The 19116-nt window shown below is 36.9% G+C and overlaps 1 long non-coding RNA gene across 2 annotated transcripts in view; it reads left to right on the forward strand.

The window, feature by feature from the left end:
- The first annotated feature begins 2232 nt into the window (after window positions 1-2232).
- LOC149990556 (uncharacterized) overlaps window positions 2233-19116 on the forward strand; it is an 89316-nt gene continuing 72432 nt past the window's right edge. For both annotated transcript variants that reach the window (XR_016508684.1, XR_016508685.1), the window contains exon 1: window positions 2233-2383. This is a non-coding gene — a long non-coding RNA (uncharacterized LOC149990556). The remainder of the gene's footprint in view (window positions 2384-19116) is intronic.

Here is a 19116-nt window from a genome sequence, read left to right on the forward strand (position 1 = left end):
TTGCAGTAGGAGGTATCTAAGTGGCCTACTTATATGGATCAGCTATCAGAAAAGTAATGACAGAAACAAAAGAAGGCATTATCTATTAGGTGGGAAACCCTTCCTATTGGCTCTGAAAGGCTAGAAAAGTCTTGAGTTTGTAAGTCAGCAACCCCTAATTGCGTAATTTCGTGCCCTGGAAAAGTCTGATTAGTTAAGTTTACGTGGAATCCATGGAGTTTATGTATTATAGTTATTAAAGTTTCAGGATTTATAGGAAAGTCCTGAAGAACTATTGATGTGGCTCATGTAGTATTGGGACATATCCAGCAGTCAGTCTGGTTTGCTATTTGTGTTATGGACTGAATGGTAGGTGTCAGGGTGTGCTGGGAGAGGACACAGGTTGTGGAGGCAAGAAGGATAGGAAGGAAAAATTAAAACATAATGGGGGGAAGGGGGGGTACTGGGCAGAGGGGAGCAAAGGGGAAAATTGGAACTATTGTAACAATATAATCAATAAAATGTACTTAAAAAAACATAATGGGGAATCTTAAGACTTTCCAGCACCTTGAAAATTTAAAAGATTTTATTTATTTATTTTTAGAGAGAGGAGAAGGGAGGGAGAAAGAGAGGGAGAGAAACATTGATGTGCAAGAGATACACTAACGTGCAAGAGATACATTGATTGGTTGCCTCTTATACACTCCCCTCTCCCCCCAACTAGGGATCTCACCTACAACCCAGCATGTGCCCTGACTGAGAATCAAACCAGCGACCTTTTGGTTTGCAGGCTGGCACTCAATCCACTGAAGCACACCAGCCAGAGATCTAGCACTTTTTATTTCTTGATGCATTGATGTTAGTCATTCTGACAGATATGAGGTGATATCTCATTGTAGTCTTATTTTGCAGTTCTCTGATGATTAGTGACTTTAGCATCTTTTCAAATGTCTATTGACCATCTTTATATCCTCTTTGTATAAATGTCTATTCAGGTCCTTTGCCCATTTTTAAATTGGATTCTTTTTTGGTGTTGAGTTTTACAAGTTCTTTATAAATTTTGAATATTAACACCTTATCAGTTGTATTGACAAATATGTTCTCCCATTCAGTAGGATGTCTTTTCATTTTTGTGATAGCTTTTTGGCTGTGCAAAAACTTTCTAGTTTAATATAGTTCGAAGATGTTTATTTTTCCTTTGTTTCCCTTGCCCAAGGAGATATATTAGAAAAAATATTGCTATGAGAAATGTCTTAGATTTAACTCACTATGTTTCCTTCTAGGATTTTTATGGATTCCACTTCTGGGAATTTATCTGAAGAAATCTGAAACACTAATTCAAAAGAATATAAGCACCCCCATGATCGATCATTGCAGTGTTATTTACAATCACCAAGATTTGCAAGAGGCCCAACTGTCCCTCGGTAGAAGTGGATAAAACAGCTATTGTACCTTTTACACAATGGAATACTACTCACAGTAAAAAAAAAGAAAATTTTACCCTTTGCAACAGCACATATGGATCTGGAGAATATTATGCTGAGTGAAATAAGCCAGTCAGAGAAAGACAAATACCATATGATTTCACTCATAAGTGGAATCTAATGAACAAATTGAACTAACAAGCAAAATAGAGAGAGAGTCATAAATAGAGGGCAGGCTGACAGCTTTGTGTGTGTGTGTAGGGGGGGGAATTTGGGGTTGTGTGTGAGACTGAGCAAAAAAGAAAAATAACTCATTGACACAGGCAACACTGTGGCGATTGTGGGAGGAGGGTGGCAGAGGGTATAAGGGTGATAAATGGTAATGGAAAAATGCAATAAAAAAGGAGATCTAGAAATGTGGAAAGAAGAAAGAAGTTAGGGCAAAGTTAAAAAAAAATGGGGTTGGGAAAAGAAATGAAGGGAAAGAAAAAAAGGAAAAACAAGGGAATTTCAGTGAAGACAAAGGCTGTGAGAGAAAGAACTAATATAAATGATCCATGGACATGAACAATACGGTGGGGATTAACTGTGGGAGAGGGGCAGGAGTAGTCAGGGCAGGGGAGAGCAACGTGGGGGAAATGGAGCAATTATAATAGAACAATAAAAAAGGAAAAGAAAAAAAAAAAGGGCTTGTTAAGGAAGTGCAATCAGTCAGGAAAATTAGGGGTGGGGCTGTAGGGTTGCTGGGTTACGTTGCCGCCGGAGCCATTTGGTTAGTGCACGGCTGTTACGCCCGGGGCCTGTTTGGCTGTGACGCCCACCACAGTCTTTATCGCTTGAGTTCCCTATCCCTCTCCTAAGACCTAAGATGGCGGCGTTCGCCCGGCGCTTAAGTACTGCCTGAGTACCAGGTGTGGAAAAGCGTCCAAAGGGCGAATTTACTAAGGGAAGTCCCGAAACTGGCCAGTTTTTGTGTTGGGGTGAGTGCTGAACCTCAAATCAGTAGAAAAGTGGTTGTTGGCAAGGCGACACACTTAGAAATCGCGCTTATCCGAGTGGGGGGAGGAGCCGGCCTGTATTTCATTTTTCTCGCTCGCTCCTAAGAGGGATATTAGGTTGTTTTCCTCTCGTCTTTCCTTGTTTAAATGTTTTGGTTGTTTTTTTTTTAATTGACACCATGCCGCTCCAAAATGAAAGATTCGGTCTCCCCACAGGTCTTTCAGGAACAGACTAACCTGTTGGGCCTACTCGTCCTTATTTTTTTCATGCTGCTTTTTTGCGTGCAAACATCGTTTTGATAAACCAATGAGTTTGACATTCCTAATGTGCTAGATTAAAACATTTTTTTATATGCCCTTTATAGTTACTGGAAACGAGGACTTTCAGGCATTTAGGCATATACTGTAATAGGTAACGTTTGCCCTGGAACCTCAGGGGCGGGTGTGTGTGTGTGTGTGTGTGTGTGTGTGTGTGTGTGTGTGTGTGTGTGTGTGTACACACAGATATTATTTTGTGTATTGCTGATTACTCACTGAGTAAGAACAGCTAGGTTTCCAGAGTGTGTGTGTGTGTGTGTGTGTGTGTGTGTGTTGGTGTGTGTGTGTGGGTACACACAGATATTATTTTGTGTATTGCTGATTACTCACTGAGTAAGAACAGCTAGGTTTCCAGAGTTCACATCTCTTAGTGAAAATAAATTTGTATTCTGCATAGCATGTTTACTGTGTGGAGAAGACAGTAAAAAAATTACATCTAATGTGTTGTGAAATGCTTATGTTGGTTAAAAAGTGCCCATACCTCATATATTGCTGGAAAGACTATGAGTTGCTACAACCTTCTGAAAAAATAACCTGGCAATATCAAGGGAAATAAAAAATACAGATACCATTTGACTAAGTACTGGAACCTAATAGTCTTAACTTTTAAGACTATTCTACTGAGATAAAAGTACCAGTATATTAAGGTACATGAACAGGATGTCTTTGTAGCTTTGTCTTTGTGACAAGTTATTGGAAGCAACCTGTGTATTCATTAATAGGAGAATGTTTTGATAAATCGTAGGACATTTGTATTATGACATATTTTGCAACTGTCGAAACAGATTTACCTCTTTACATTCTTTTGATGTGGAGAATGCCATGTGAGAAAAGTAAGTTGCAGAATGCCCCATCTAGTGTGATCCTATGTTTTTTGGTGGTGGTGGTGGGGGTGATGAAAGAATGTAAGTTTAACTTTCTTTTCTTTGTCTTTTTTTAGGGGGGCTTTCTATATGTGATATGAAATACTTAAAACATATATACACGTACAAAGAATAATACAATGAACCTCTGTTCTCACCAACCAAACAGAAAATAACAAATTACTGTTATTGTTGAACTTCTCTGTGTACTCATCCCTGATTGTATCTCTCTCTCTTCCCTTACCCCCAGAAGGAACCATTATTTTAAAGAGTGATTATTTTTCTATGCATTTCTTGAACTTTTGTAATATATGCACTTTTTCTAGTATGTATTATTTTTAGAATTTATTTAATCTTTAAAGATTTTATTTATTTTTAGAGAGAGGGGTAGGGAGAGAGAAAGAGAGGGAAACATATATGTGAGAGAGAAACATCAATCAGCTGCTTTATGCGCCCCATCTGGGGACCCAAACCAAAACCTAGGCATGTGCCCTGACCTAGAATAGACCGGTGACCTTTTGCTTTGTGGGATGACGCCCAACCCACTGAGCCACACTAGGCAGGGCTAGCATGTGTTATTTTTATATAAGTTTTGAATAGAAATTAAAGAAAGAAAAATCATTTATAAAATACCTTTTTCTTTTCTAAAGGATTTTATTTATTTATTTTCAGAGAGAGGGGAAAGGAGGGAGGAAGAGAGGGAGAGAAACATCAATGTGTGGTTGCCTCCCGTGCACCCCCAACCGGGGACCGGGCCCACAACCCAGGCATGTGCCCTGTCTGGGAATTGAACCGCAATCCTTTGGTTCACAGGCTGGCACCCAATCCACTGGGCCACACCAGCCAGGGCTATAAAAGATCATTTCTAAGTGCCTGTTATTTGGATTACAGTAACAGGTCAATTGCAGTTACTTATAAAATAAGGGTAGAATCCAATTAAAAAAAAAATCCAAAACAGGAAATCAGTCATGGTAAGGAAGTAGAGAAATTGGAACCCTCGTACATCCACTGTGGAAAATAGTTTGGTGGTTTCTCTATAAATTAAACTTAGAATTACCATACTTCCTTGCCAACACTTGTTATTTCCTCTTTTTGGTTTTTAAAAATGTTACAACCATCCTATTACGTTTCAAGTGGTATGTGATTGTGGTTTGATTTGCATTTTCTTAATGACTAATGATTTTAGACATCTTTTCATGTACTTGTTGGCCATTTGGATATTTTCTTTCCAGAAATGTCTATCCAACTCCTTTGCCCATTTAAAAACTTTGGGTATTTGTCTTTTGTTTATTTTTTTAAAGTATATTTTATTGATTATGCTGTTACAGCTGTCCCAATTTCTTTTCCCTTTGCTCCCCTCTGCCCAGTACCCCCCTTCCCTCCAGCAATCCTACCCCACTTGTTCATGTCCATGTGCTTGTAAGTTCTTCGGCTTCACCCTTTCCTGTATTATTCTTAACTTCCTGCTGTCTATTTTGTACCTACCAATTATGCTTCTTAATTCCTGCACCATTTCCCCATTTCTCCCCCTGTCCCTTCCCCCCAGCTGATAACCCTCAAATGATGTCTATACCTATTCTGGCTGTTTGCTTAGTTTGTTTTTACTTTTTAGGTTCTGTTGTTGATAGTTCTGAGTTTGTTGTCATTTTACTGTTTATAATTTTGATCTTCTTTTTCTTAAGTAACTCCCTTTAACATTTAATATAATAAGGGCTTGGTGATGATGAACTCCTTCAGCTTTGTCTTCTCTGGGAAGTACTTTATCTGCCCTCCCATTCTAAATGATAGCTTTGCTGGATAGAGTAATCGTGGTTGTAGGTCCTTGCTTTTCATCACTCTGAATACTTCTTGCCAGTCCCTTCTTGCCTGGAAAGTTTCTTTTGAGAAATCAGCTGAGTCTTATTAGGTACCCCTTTGTAGGTAACTCTCTGCTTTTCTCTTGCCGCTTTTAAGATTCTCTCTTTAACTTTTGGCATTTTAATTATGATGTATCTTGGTGTGGTCCTCTTTGGGCAACTTGTTTGGGATTCTGTACTTCCTGAACTTGTATGTGTATTTCCTTCACCTAATTTGGAAAGTTACCCTTCATTATTTTTTCACACAAGTTTTTAATTTCTTGCTCTTCCTCTTCTCCATCTGGCATCCCTATGATTTGGATGTTGGCACATTTAAAGTTGTTCAGAGGTTCCTAAGCTTCTCCTTGTTTTTTTTTGAATTCTTATTTCCTCATTCCGTACTGATTGTTTATTTCTTCCTTATGTTCCAAATCATTGATTTGAACCCTGGTTTGGTTTCCTTCTCTTCACCATTGGTTTTGTGTGGATTTTACTTAGTTTCACTTAGCAAAGCCTTCACTTCTTATGCGTTTGCCATACTCAAGTGTATCTCTCAAGTCTGTGAGCATCTTTATCACCAGTGTTTTGAATTCTGCATCTGTTAGTTTGGCTATCTCCTCGTCGCTTAGTTCTCCCACTGGAACCTTAATCTGTTCCCTCTTTTGGGCCATACTTCTCTGTCTCCTCAACTTGACAGCCTTCTGTGTTTGCCTCTGTGGCTTAGGTAGAGCTGTTGTACCTTTCTGGATGAGTATTTCTTCTTTATATCAATTGTTGGACTTCCACACAGCTCGATCTTCTGGAACTTCTGGTTGTCTCTAGTTTTGAGGTAGTTGTATTCCTTCTTAGTTGTGGAGGGAGATGCAGCATGTCTACTTACACTTCCATCTTGGCTGGAAGTCCTTTTGTATTTGAGTTGTAAGAATTAGTTCTTCATATTTTGGATAGTAGACTTTGGTAGTAGACTTATATATATGATTTGCAGTTCCCCCATTCTGCAAGTTTTGTTTTTTTTTAAGATTTTATTTATTTAATTTTCAGAGAGAGGAGAAGGGGGGGAGAAAGAGGGAGAGAAGCATTGTTGTGTGAAAGATACCATACATTGATTGGTTGCCACTGGTACGCCCCCAACTGGGGACCTGGCCCACAACCCAGGCATGTGCCCTGATTGGGAATCGAACCTATGACCTTTTGGTTTACAGGCCGCTGCTCAGTCCACTGAGCCACACCATCCAGGGCTGCAAGTTTTATATGCACTTTTTGATAATGTCCTATGGTATACAAATTTTTAAAAATTTGAAGCCCAATTTATCTATTTTTTAAAATGTTTCATTTATTTGTTTTTAGAGAAGCATCAATGTGTGATTGCCTCTTGCGCGCCCCTAACTGGGGGCCTGGCCTGCAACTCAGGCCTGTGCTCTGACTAGGAACCAAACTGGTGACCCTTTGGTTTTCAGGCCAGTGCTCAATCCACTGAGCCACACCAGCCAGGGCCCAATTATCTATTTTTGTTGTTGTTCCTTGTGCTTTTTAATGCCCAATCTAAGAATTCCTTGCCAAATCTAAGGCCATGAAGAGTTATTCCCCTTGTATTACCCTTAAGTGTTCTATGATCTTATATTTATGCTCTTATATATATGCTCTTATATTTATGTCATTCATCTATTTTGAGTCTTTTTTATTTTTTTGTATACGATGTGAGGTCCAACTTTATTCTTTTACATGTACTTAACCAGTTGTCCCAGCACCATTTGTCCATTATCCTTCCATTTTAGCCTGAAGAATAAATAAATTTTTATTTATTGATTTTAGAGAGAGAGAGGAAGGAGGAGAGAGATGGGGAGAGGGAGAGAGAGAGAGACAGACATTGATTTGTTGTTCTACCTATTTATGCATTCATTGGTTAATTCTTGTATGTGCCCCGACAATGGATTGAAACCACGATCTTGGTCTATCAGGATGCCAGTCTAACCAACTGAGGTACTGGGCCAGGGCCCCTTGATAATACCTATAGACTTATTAGCAATGAACTCCCTCAGCTTTTGTTTTTCTGGGAATGCCTTAATTTCTCCTTTTGATTCTCTTTTGAAATATATTGAAATATAATTCACATGCTGTACAATTTACCCATTTAAAGTATACAGTTTAGTGATTTTTAAAAATATATGTATAGCCATCACCACAGTCAATTTTAGAACATTTTTATCACAAGACATCCATATTCTTTAGCCATAACCCCACACCTGTTGAATCCCATGTGCCCAACTCTAAACAATCACTAATCTACTTTCTGTTTCTATAGATTTTCCAGTTTTGAACATTTCATATGAATGGAATAATATAATGTATGGTTTTTTGTGATTGGCTTCTTTCAATAAGTGTAATACTTCAAGGTTCATCATCCATGTTGTAGTGTGTATCGGTACTTCATTCTGTTTGTGGCTGAATAATGTTCCACAGTATGGATATATCAGATTTTGTTTATTTGTTCATCCATCAGTGGCATTGGGTGTTTCCATCTTGAGGCAATTAAGAATAATTTTGGGTGGGTGAGCTAGGTGAAGGGGGAATCAAGAGGTACAAACTAACAGTTAAAAGATAAGTCATGGGGATGTACAGCAGGGTGACTGTGGTCAATAAAGAATTTACACAACTCAACACCAGGAAGACAAACAATCTAATTAAAAAATGGGCAAAGGACCTGAACAGACACTTCTCCAAAGAGGACATGCAGATGGTTAATAGACATATGAAAAATGCTCAACGTTACTAATCATCAGAGAGATGTAAATGAAAGCCACAATGTGGTATCACCTCACACCTGCCAGAGTGGCCATCATCAAAAAACCAACAAACAAGTGCTAGTGAGGATGTGGAGGAAAGGGAACCCTAGTGCACTGCTGGTTGGAATGCAGACTTGTGTAGCCACTGTGGAATAGTTTAATTCATCTTTTGTATTGTCTTTTTAGACTCTATTTGGTTTATTTCCACTATCATCTTTATTATTTTCTTCCTTCTACTTGCTTTTTTTGTTGTGTTTTTCTGTAGGTTCTTTTCTTTCTTTCTAAATATTTTATTTATTTTTAGAAAGATAGGGAGAGGGAGAGAGAGAGAGAGGCATTGATTTGTTGTTCCACTTATTTATACATTCATTGATTGATTCTTGTATGTGCCCCAACCATGAATTGAAACCACAACCTTGGTGTTATCAGGACACTACTCTAACCAACTGAGATGGAGAAAGAGAAGAAGAGAGGGAGAGAAACATTGATGTGTGAGAGATACATCGATTGCCCCCATCTAGGGACCTGGCCTGCAACCCAGGCCTATGCACTGACTGGGAGTCAAAGCAGTGACCTTTGGTTCACAGGCTGGTGCTCAGTCTACAGAGCCACACCAGCCACTGTAGGTTCTTTAGCTGTAAGGTTAGACTACTTAGGTGGGCTCGTATTGTTACGAATTTCCCTCTTAGGATTGCTTTTGCTGTATTCCATAGATTGAGTTGTTGTGTTTTGATGTTCATTAGTCTTTAGGTATCTTTTCATTTCTTCCTTGATCTCATTGTGAACCCATTTATTGTTTAGTAAAGCATTATTTAGCCTCCATGTGTTTGTGTATTTTTCAGTTTTTTTTCTTGTAGTTGAGTTTTAGTTACATGCTATTGTGGTCAGAGAAGATGCTTGATATGATTTCAATCTTCTTAAATTTATTGAGACTTGTGTACTAACATGTGGTCTATCCTAGGAAACGTTCCAGGTGCACTTGAAAAGAATTTCTATTCTGTTGCTTTGGAGTGAAATGCTCTGAAGATATCAATTAAATCCATTTGAGCTAATGTGTCATTTAAGGCTGCCATCTCCTTGATTTTCTGTCTGGAAGATCCATCCATTGAAGTCAGTGGGGTGTGAAAATCCCCTTCTATGACTGTATTTCTGTCCATCTCTCCTTTTACGTCCATATTTAGATGCTTCTATGTTGGATGCATACATGTTTACTCTGGTCATATCCAAAATAAAGTCTTTTGTCAGATATAAGTACTGCTGCCACAATTTTATTCCCTTTTCCATTTGCATGAAATATCTGTTTTCCATCCCTTTACTTTTTAATATGTGTGTATCTTTCATTCTGAGGTTGGTCTCTTGAAGACAGCATATATGGGTCTTGTTTTTTTATCCATTCAGCTTCCCTATGTCTTTTTTTATTTATTTATTTAATTAATTTTTAGAGAGAGGGGAAGGGAGGGAGAAAGGGAGAGAAATAGCAATGTGTGGTTGCCTCTGGTGCACCCCCAACTGGGGACCAAGCCTGCAACCCAGGCATGTGCCCTGACTGGGAATCGAACCAGTGACCCTTTGGTTTGCAGGCCAGCACTTAATCCACTGAGACACACCAGCCAGGACTACCCTATGGCTTTTCATTGGAGCATTTAAGCCATTTACATTTAAAGTGATTATTGGTAGATATATACTTATTGTCATTTTATTTTTTAAATGACTTTCCTCCTTTTTTTTTTTTTGTCCTTAAAGCAAGCCCTCTAACATTTGTTGCAATACTGGTTTGGTGGTGACAAACTCCTTAAGCTTTTTATTGTCTGGGAAGCTCCTTATTTCTCCTTCAATTTTAAATGTTAGCCTTGCTGGGCAAAGTAGCCTTGGTTGTAGGTCCTTGCTTTTCATCACTTTGAATATTCCATGCCAATCCTTTCTGGCCTGAAATGTTTCTCTTGAGAAGTAAGATGATAGTCTTATTGCAGCTCCCTTGTAGGTAACTTAACTGCATTTCTCCTGAGGCTGTTAAGATTCTCTTTGTCTTTAACCTTTACCATTTTAATTATGATGTGTCTGGGCATAGGCGTCTTTGGGTCCATCTTGTTAGGGACTCTCTGTGCTTCATGGACTTGTATGTCTTTTTCCTTCACTAGGTTAGGGAAGTTTTGTTCATTTCTTCAAATAGGTTCTTAATCCCTTGCTTGCTCTCTTCTCCTGGTATCCCTATGATGCAGATGTTGTTTCACTTTGTTTTCCCAAAGGTCCCTTAAGGTATCCTTATTTAAAAAAAAAAATTTTTTTTTTTGTTGCTCTGTTTGAGTGTTTTTTTCTACCTTATGTTCCAAATCGCTGATTCGATCTTCTGCTTCATCTAACTTACTGTTTAGTTCTCCCAGTGTATTGTTTATTTCAGAGATTGCATTGTTTATTTCTGACTGGTCCTTTTTTTATTGTTTCTATGTCTTTTTTTCATGCTGTTGAGCATCCTTATAATCATTACTTGGAACTCTGATAAATTGTTTGCCTCCATTTCATTTAGCTCTTCTTCTGGACAATTCTTTTGTTCTTTCATTTGGGACCTGCTTCTTTGTCTTCCAATTTTGGCTGCCATTTTGTGTTTGTTTCTATATAAGAGGTAGATCTGAAAAGACTCGGGTGCAGGCCTGTGTCAGATGCTGCCTTTGAGTTGCCTTGGGCAACCTGTTGGAAGTATCAATGATCCACATCTTGTGGTTCTCTTTGCTGGGCATGGGTGCATGGGGAGGATCAAACTGCACACCAAAGCCGGCTTTAACAGCACTGTGTCCTGGGGGTCAGGGGGTGTCAGCTAAAGTCTCAAAGCATCCAGAGATCTACCTCCAGCTGTACTCCTCAGCAGTGCTTAAGCTCCCAGGATTTGGCAAGAGGGATTCCTCTGGGTGGGGTAAGTGGGATTCCTGCGGGCGGGGCTCTTGCTTCCCCTCAGGCTGACGCAGCTTGGAGAGGAGTGCCTTGCTGGACAAAGGTGGCTTCTGCTGTATGGGGAATGACTCAGCAAGGATCCTCGTGGCTGACCCTTCGGCTCTCTCCCCAGAGCTACAAATCCCAGATTTTCCTCCTGTGGCTCTAGTCTGCTCTGTCCTTCCTCTGCTGGAGCCCAGAGTAAGTGGCTGTAAATGAAATGTTGGGCATTGGCCCTCTAAAAGAGTGTCTATGTCTCTAGCCATCTCTCCCCGGTGCACAGAAACCCTGCTGCTTTTCAGTCAGATATTATATGGGTGCTTTTCTCGATTCTGGTACTTTAAGCTGGGGACTTGGCTTGGGGTTTAGATGCCCCGCTTCTCAGGGCAAACCCCCTGGCTGCTGAAATATCCCTCCGGTACTTCAGCTGCCACCCATGGGAGCCCAGCTAGCCCTCTTGTGCCTCTGCAGTTCCTTTCAGTCTCGATATGGTGGTGTGGTTTCTTTTGTAAGTCATTGGTTATAAGGCTTCTTTCCAGATAGTCTTCAGTTGGTTATTCAGGATGATTTGTCTATAATTTAGTTGTAATTCCAGTTTGGTTCTGGGAGGAGGTTAGTATAGCTTCTACCTATCCTGCCACCATCTTAAGTCTCTGTCATATATAGCCCTTTTTAGTGTTTGCTTTAGGAGGTAGCACATACATAATTTTTTCATAGTCTGTATGTCTCCCTGTAATTTCGAATGTAGAAACATTAACGTTCTTAAAGGTCCCTTAATTCTCTCTCTTTTATAATTGTTATATATTGTATTTACATATATTGAGAACTCCCAGGAAATGCCCTTTGTTTTCAATCTTTAAACAATTCTACGGAAGTCAAGATATATAAGTCATCTATCATAACATCTAGTTAAATGAATTTGTTATTTTTGTTTTTCATCCTTGGTGATTTGGGTTTCCTTCTGATATATCCCATGTACATGAAGAACTTCTTTTGCTCTTTTTCTCTTGTCGAGAAGCTCTTATGGACTACATTCACTTAGTTTTCCATCATCTGAGAATGTCTTCATTTTGCTTCCATTCCTGCAAGTAATTTTTCTGGATAGATTATTTTGGCTTGACAATTTTTTAAAGCCATTTAAATGTGTGCCACTTTCTTCTGTCTTCCGTGGTTTTTTATGGGAAATGAGTTATTATAATAATTATTGTTCTTTTATATGGTAATGCTTCATTTTTCTTTTACTGCTTAAATGATATTTTTATAGCTTTAGTTTTTGGTAATTATATTATGATGTATCTGGCTGTGGGTTTCTTTGTGTTTATCCTTTTTGAAGTTTTTATTTTTTTTGTCATTTCTTGAATGTGTATGTCTATGTCTATTGCCAAACCTAGGACATTTTCAGACGTTAATTTTTTCAAATATTTTCAATCCCACACCCTTTCTTTTTATCCTTCTGTTATTCTCTTAATGTTCTCTGAACCTTTGTACATTTATGTTCAATGTTTTCTCTATGAGTATTTGATAGGTTCTATTTGTTTATTTAAGGTTTTGGGTTTTTTTTGTGTGTTTTTTTTTTGCCATCTCCATTGTGCCATTGCCTGTCCATTTATTTTAAATTTTAGTTATTGTATTTTTAACTTTAAAATTTCCACTTGTTTTTTATATCACATTTGTTGACAGTATTTTCTGTTTCAATATTTGTTGCAACAATATGATTGCATGTCTAAGAATTTTTATAATTGTTGTTTTAAAGTCTTTATCAGATAATTTCAAGAATTGTCAGCTTGGCATTTTTTATAACTTAATTCATGTTGTGCAATCTTGGCAATAATGCTATGGAAGTAATGCTGTATCATTTTCTGTGTATCATATACACATGATGTCAGTATCATTTTCTGTGTATCATATACACATGATGTCAGTATGTCTCATGAGTTGTTAACCTTGAATTGTTTGTTGGTTGAAGTGTACCAGAGTTTTCCACTGTAAAGTTACTGCGTTTCCCTTTCAATTTTATATGTATCTTGTGGGGTATACTTTGAGATTATACAAATGTCATGTTTCTCATCATACCTTAATCCACTCATTTTACCCATCCATGATTCTTATCTGCTACAATAATTATTTTAGTGTTTGTGTCATGGTTATTTAGAATTTCAGTTATTCCTTATGTGTTTATTAATTGGAATTCTGCAAGGAAGTTGTTCCTTTTTCCCCATTTTATTTAAGCAAATTTTTTAAAAAATATTTTATTTCTTTATTTTTAAAGAGAGGGGAAAGGAGGGAGAAATAGAGGGAGAGAAACGCCAATGTGCAAGAGATACATTAATCAATCGGTTGCCTCCCACACGCCCCCAACTGGGGACCTGTCCTGCAACCTAGGCACGCGCCCCGACTGGGAATCGAGCCAGCAACCTCTTGGTTTGTAAGCCGGCAACTCAATCCACTGAGCCACACCAGCCAGGGCTTAACCAAATTTTTTATGTCAGTATGGATTCCTTGTGACTCATTTCATTCTTTTGGTTATAACCCAATACTATCATTATTTTGTTGCTTTGGCTCTCAAGTTTGACCATTGGACTTTCCTTCAGGTTGACTCCTGTGTTCTTTTGATATGCACTCATTCTTTTGAGCATTGCTATACATTCTAGCATCATAATATGTTCTGGGCACATCTTGTTTTCCCCCCACTACTACTCTGGAATCAATCATTTCTTTTAAGGAATCCTGGTTTCTGTTATTGGATAATGGCTTTTACAAAACAATATTTGTGTGTTCATTGTTAGTGGGATATCATTGTTTCTAGGCCTTCTTAGTCAACAGAGTTAAGAAGTGTATGTTATACTCATATACATAGATATTCCTATTTCTATGTGCATCTTCCTATACATATGTGTTTATGTGTGGTTGTGTGTATGTTTCATGGAAAACCATGAATTCATAGATATGTCAAATTCCAATTAAAAGCATAGCATTCATTCTCCTCTAGTCTTCCTATTATTCTTGTAATTTCTTTTTTTGAAAGTGAGAAACTTGGCTCTCATTATCCTCAACATATATACTTTGCTCAATTTATTATTATTATTTAAATTTCTTTATTTATTGATTTTAGAAAGAGAAGAAGAGAGAGAGAGAGAAAGAAAGAAAGAGATGGAGAAACAGAATTGTTATTCAACTTACTGATGCATTCATTGGTTGATTTTTGTATGTGCCCTGACTGGGGATTGAACCCGCAACGCTGGACTATCGGAATGACACTAACCAACTGAGCTACCAGGCTGGGGCTACTTTGCTCAATATTACATTGTTAGAATTTTTTGTTTGTTTTTGTACTAAAACATACCCCTCTGAGAAGCAGATTTCCTAACTGTAGTACAGTACTAGTGTATAGTTCTGTTTATCTTTTGTCTGCCATCTGTAGTCAAAAATACTGTTTCTAAAGTTGCTTAAGCCAGTTCTTATCTACCCATTTCAATTTATGTTATCCTTTGTTATACATTAGGTTTATTTGTTATTCTTCACATTCCATTTTGGGGTTTCTCCACATGATGGTTAGGTTAAAAACATTTTTTATTTTTGGTTATATGAAACATCATGGTTCCAAGTGTCAGAGTTATACAAAAAAGGTTTACAAAGAAAAGAGTTATTCCATTTCTTATCCTCCCTAACACCCTTTTCCCATTCCCTGATCTTACCACCCCATTCCCAACCACTTCCTGTAAATAACTAGTCTTAGTATTGTAGCTTCTGTTTTATTTTCCCTGTTTTTCTTTAGCATGTATAATTTTTGTATATCCCATTTTTTCTTACATGAAAGGTTGTATACTGTAGTTACTCTTTTTGAGTTTGATTTTTTTCCCATTTACAGTATATCCTGGAAGTCACTCCCCATCAGGTAATGGAGATCTTCCTCTTTTTTTTTACTTGCTGCATTGTACTTCATTGTTTGAATAGACTATAGTTTATTTAGCTAATCTCATGTGTATGGGCATTTAGATTCTTTCCAGTGTTTTCCAACTGCAAACAAGGCTACAGTGAATAACTTTATGGGTACATATTTTGTATTGTTGAAGATGTATCTATAGCACAGATTCCTGTAGGAATTATTAATTGCTTTTGCTGTTTTAAGTATTGCCAGATACCTCTCCAGAACAATTTGTATTTGCACCAGAGAGGTGTGAAAGTGCCTGTATCCTCACAGCCTCACCAGCTGGATGTATTTTCCTTATATATAATATATGCATATGTGTGTATGTATGTGTATTAGTTTTAAATGAATGTAGGATCTTAACCAAACGTGCTGTTTGTATTTTTTGCCTACTTAACAATAAACCGTGGTTATAGCTATGCCCATATATACATACATAATGCCTAGATACACATATATATGCATATATTTTCAATGGTTTTTACTTTTTCCTTATTTGTACTTACCATATTTAACCAAGCCTCTTAATGAAACTCTTTTCAATGTCTTCACTATTAAATACAATGGTGTGACTAACTTTAGAGTTCATGCATTTTTGCATTATTGTTGTAGTCATATCTGAGATTAAGTCTTTTTAAAAAATTTTATTTATTTGTTTATTTATTTATTTATTTGTAGAGAGAGGGGAAAGGAGAAAGAAAGGGAGAGAAACATCACTGTGTGGTTGCCTCTCACTCACGCCCCCAACTGGGGACCTAACATGCAACCTAGTCATGTGCCCTGACTAGGAATCGAACCAGCAACACTTGGCTCGCAGGCCAACGCTCAATCCACTGAGCCACAGCAGCCAGGGGCTGAGATTAAATCTTGATCACTAGAAATAAGGCCTGTGCCATTAAAAAAAAAACTTAAAAAAATTTCAAACTAATTGTAGATTCACATTTAGATGTAAAACATGATACAGAGAGTGTCATGTATTGTTTACTCAGTTCTCCCTGCAAGGTAACATCTTACAAACCTGTAGGAAATAAAACAAAGAAATTGACATTGATACAACCCACTGAATTTATTCAGATTACCCAATTTTCACATTTTAAAAATACTGCCAATCTGATCGGTGAGGACTGGCATCCCAGTGGGTTTTTTTCCCCTCCATAATCAAATTTATTATTGCAGTGGCACTAATACAGCTGGAAGTGCTTATGGTGACATTGCACAAGGTTTCCTGTCTTCTAGCTTCTGTCCAAACAGAAATGTCTGCCTCCTTGTTCCTTTCCCACTGAATTGAGAGTTTCCCATGTTTTAGAGCCTCACCATCACTTGAGATTTTTTAAAAAGATTTGATTTATTTTTAAAGAGAGGAGAAGGGAAGGAGAAAGAGAGGGAGAGACGCATCAATAGGTTGCCTCTCATGCACCCCCAACCAGGGACCAGGCTCGTAACTCAGGCACGTACCCTGACTGGGAATCGAACCTGTGACCTTCCAGTTTGCAGGAAGGTGCTCAATCCACTGAGCCACACCAGTGAGGGCATCACTTCATTTTTTTTTTTTTTTTAAGCCACTGTAAAAGTGTTTAGTAGTATCTTGTCATTTTAACTTGCATGTCCCTGGTGACTTATGGTTCAGTATCTTTTCATGTGCTATTTGACATCTATATCTTCCTTGGTGAAATAGTCAACTTTTTTGTCCATTTTTAATTGGGTTGTTTGTCTTAATATTGAGGTAGAATGTTTGTTTATATTTTCCAGTTAAAAGTCCTTAGATAAATGATTGTAAATATATTCTTCACTGATCCACACCAGCCAGGGCTCTTTTTGCTTTCTTATGGATATCATTCAAAGATCCAAAGGTTTTCTTTTTTAATGAAATACTTTTCATAGTCTTTTTCTTTCATGGTATGTGCATTTTGTGCTTTAAATTAAGGAATATTTACCTGTGCCAAAGTGGGAAAGATATTGTTTTCTAGGAGTTTTATAATTTTACTTCTCACACTTAGATCTTTAATATAAGAAAATATAAGTACAACTATCAAAATATGTGAGACAGTATTAAAGCATTTTATTTTGATAAATTTATATCACTTGCAGTAGAAGAGAGGTAAGGTTTCAATTCCATAATGTACTTCCTACCTCAATTAACAAGAAAAAGAAGAGCATAATTAACCCAAAACCAGCAAAAGAAAAGAACTAATAAGGCAAGAATTTAATGAATTTGAGAATTAGGAAAACAATAGCGAAAATCAGTGAAACAAAAAAAAGTTGATAACTGGCAAGAATAACAAAGAGAAGGAAGACAAGTCATTAATATCAGTAACGATCTGCAGCTATTGAAAAGATAATGAGGGCATAGTATGAACAACTTTATATTCATAAATTCATCAGCTTTTAAAAGTAAAAGATTGATTCTTCAAAATTGGCAAATTACCAAATCTAAACCAAGATGAAATGAACAGCTTGAATAGTTTCACAGCTATTAAAGAAATTGAAAGTGTAAATTTGAAAGATTATAAAATAGAAATCTCAAGACCCAGCTGATTTGATTCCTTGTTATGTACTACAAACTAAAGAATAATTGAAACCAACTTTACATAATTTTATCAAAAGTAGAACTCATTCGACACTTAGCTATCCTGATATGAAAATCATTGAAAATTAGTACAAAAGCCCCACAAAACTACAGACTGCTATCTTTGACCATCTCAGACCTAAAATACTTTGAACAAAATGTTAGCGAATTGAACCCAGTAGTGTATGAAAATAATGATACACTATGACCAAGTGGAATATTGCCAGCTATGCAAGGCTGGTTCAGCAGTTGAAAATCAATCAGTATAATGTAACTTATCAACAAACTGAAGAAGAAAAATCATATGATTATATTCATTGATACCAAAAGGCATATAACAAAATCAAATACCCACTCATGATAATTATTAGGAAATAAGGACTATAGGATAACTCCTTTGAGTTGGTAAAGAGCATCTACAAAATACTTGGCTAACATACATAATGATGAAAGACTGAATACTTAACCACTAGGGTCAGGAAAATAGAAAGGATGTCCACTCTTCTGTTATTTAACATAATACCATAAATTTGAGCTACTGTAGTAAGGCAAGAAATTGAAATAAAAACTATCCTAATTAGAAAGAAGGAAATAAAATTTTTCCTATTTGCATAGAACTTGTTTGTCTATTGAGAAAGTATCTAACAAATAAGCCCCCCAAACTCCTAGAATTAGTGCATTTAGCAACATCACAGGCTACAAGATAAAGACAGAATTCAATCACATTTCTGTATGCTATCAATGAATGTGTGGAAGCAGAAATTTATAAATTCAATCCAATTTATACCTACTTCAAGAAAGTACAGTGGTTACATATAAACTTAACTAAATGTGTGCAGGACCAATATTCTTGAAATTACTGAATATTGATGGAGGAAACTAAGGAAGACCTAAATTATTGAAGATATTTACAATGTTCATAAATTGGAAGACTCAATGTAGTAAAGATGTCAGTTGTCCCCAAAGTGATACAGGTTTAACGCAATTCTTATGTAAATCTTAGTATGTTTTTATAGATATAGACAAGTTCATTCTAAAATTTAGATGGAAAGGCGCAAATCCTAGAATAGCTAAAACAATCTTGAAAATAAATTGTGGAATCATTCTACCTATTATTAATACTGTATACTGCAACAATCAAGACTGTTATATTGGTGGAGGGATAGACATATAGATCAATGTAACAAAATTGAGTACTAAGAAATAGACAAACACAATTATGCCCAACTGATTTTTGACAAAAATGAATCTTGGCCTGAGTCACATACCTTATACAAAAATGAACTGAAAATGAGTTACAGATTTAAGTGTAAAATGTCAAACTTAAAACTATAAAACTTCTAAAAGAAAACATAAAAAAAATCTTTCAAATGTTGGGCTAGGCAAGGAGTTCATATATTTGACTTCAAAAGCATGACCCATAAAAGGAAAAAGATGATGAATTAAACTTTATGAAAATTTAAAACTCTTACTCTGCCAACGACTCTGTTAAGGTAA

This window comes from Furipterus horrens, unplaced genomic scaffold, assembly GCF_987537825.1.
Source record: "Furipterus horrens unplaced genomic scaffold, mFurHor1.1.pri manual_scaffold_17, whole genome shotgun sequence".
NCBI lineage: Eukaryota > Metazoa > Chordata > Mammalia > Chiroptera > Furipteridae > Furipterus > Furipterus horrens.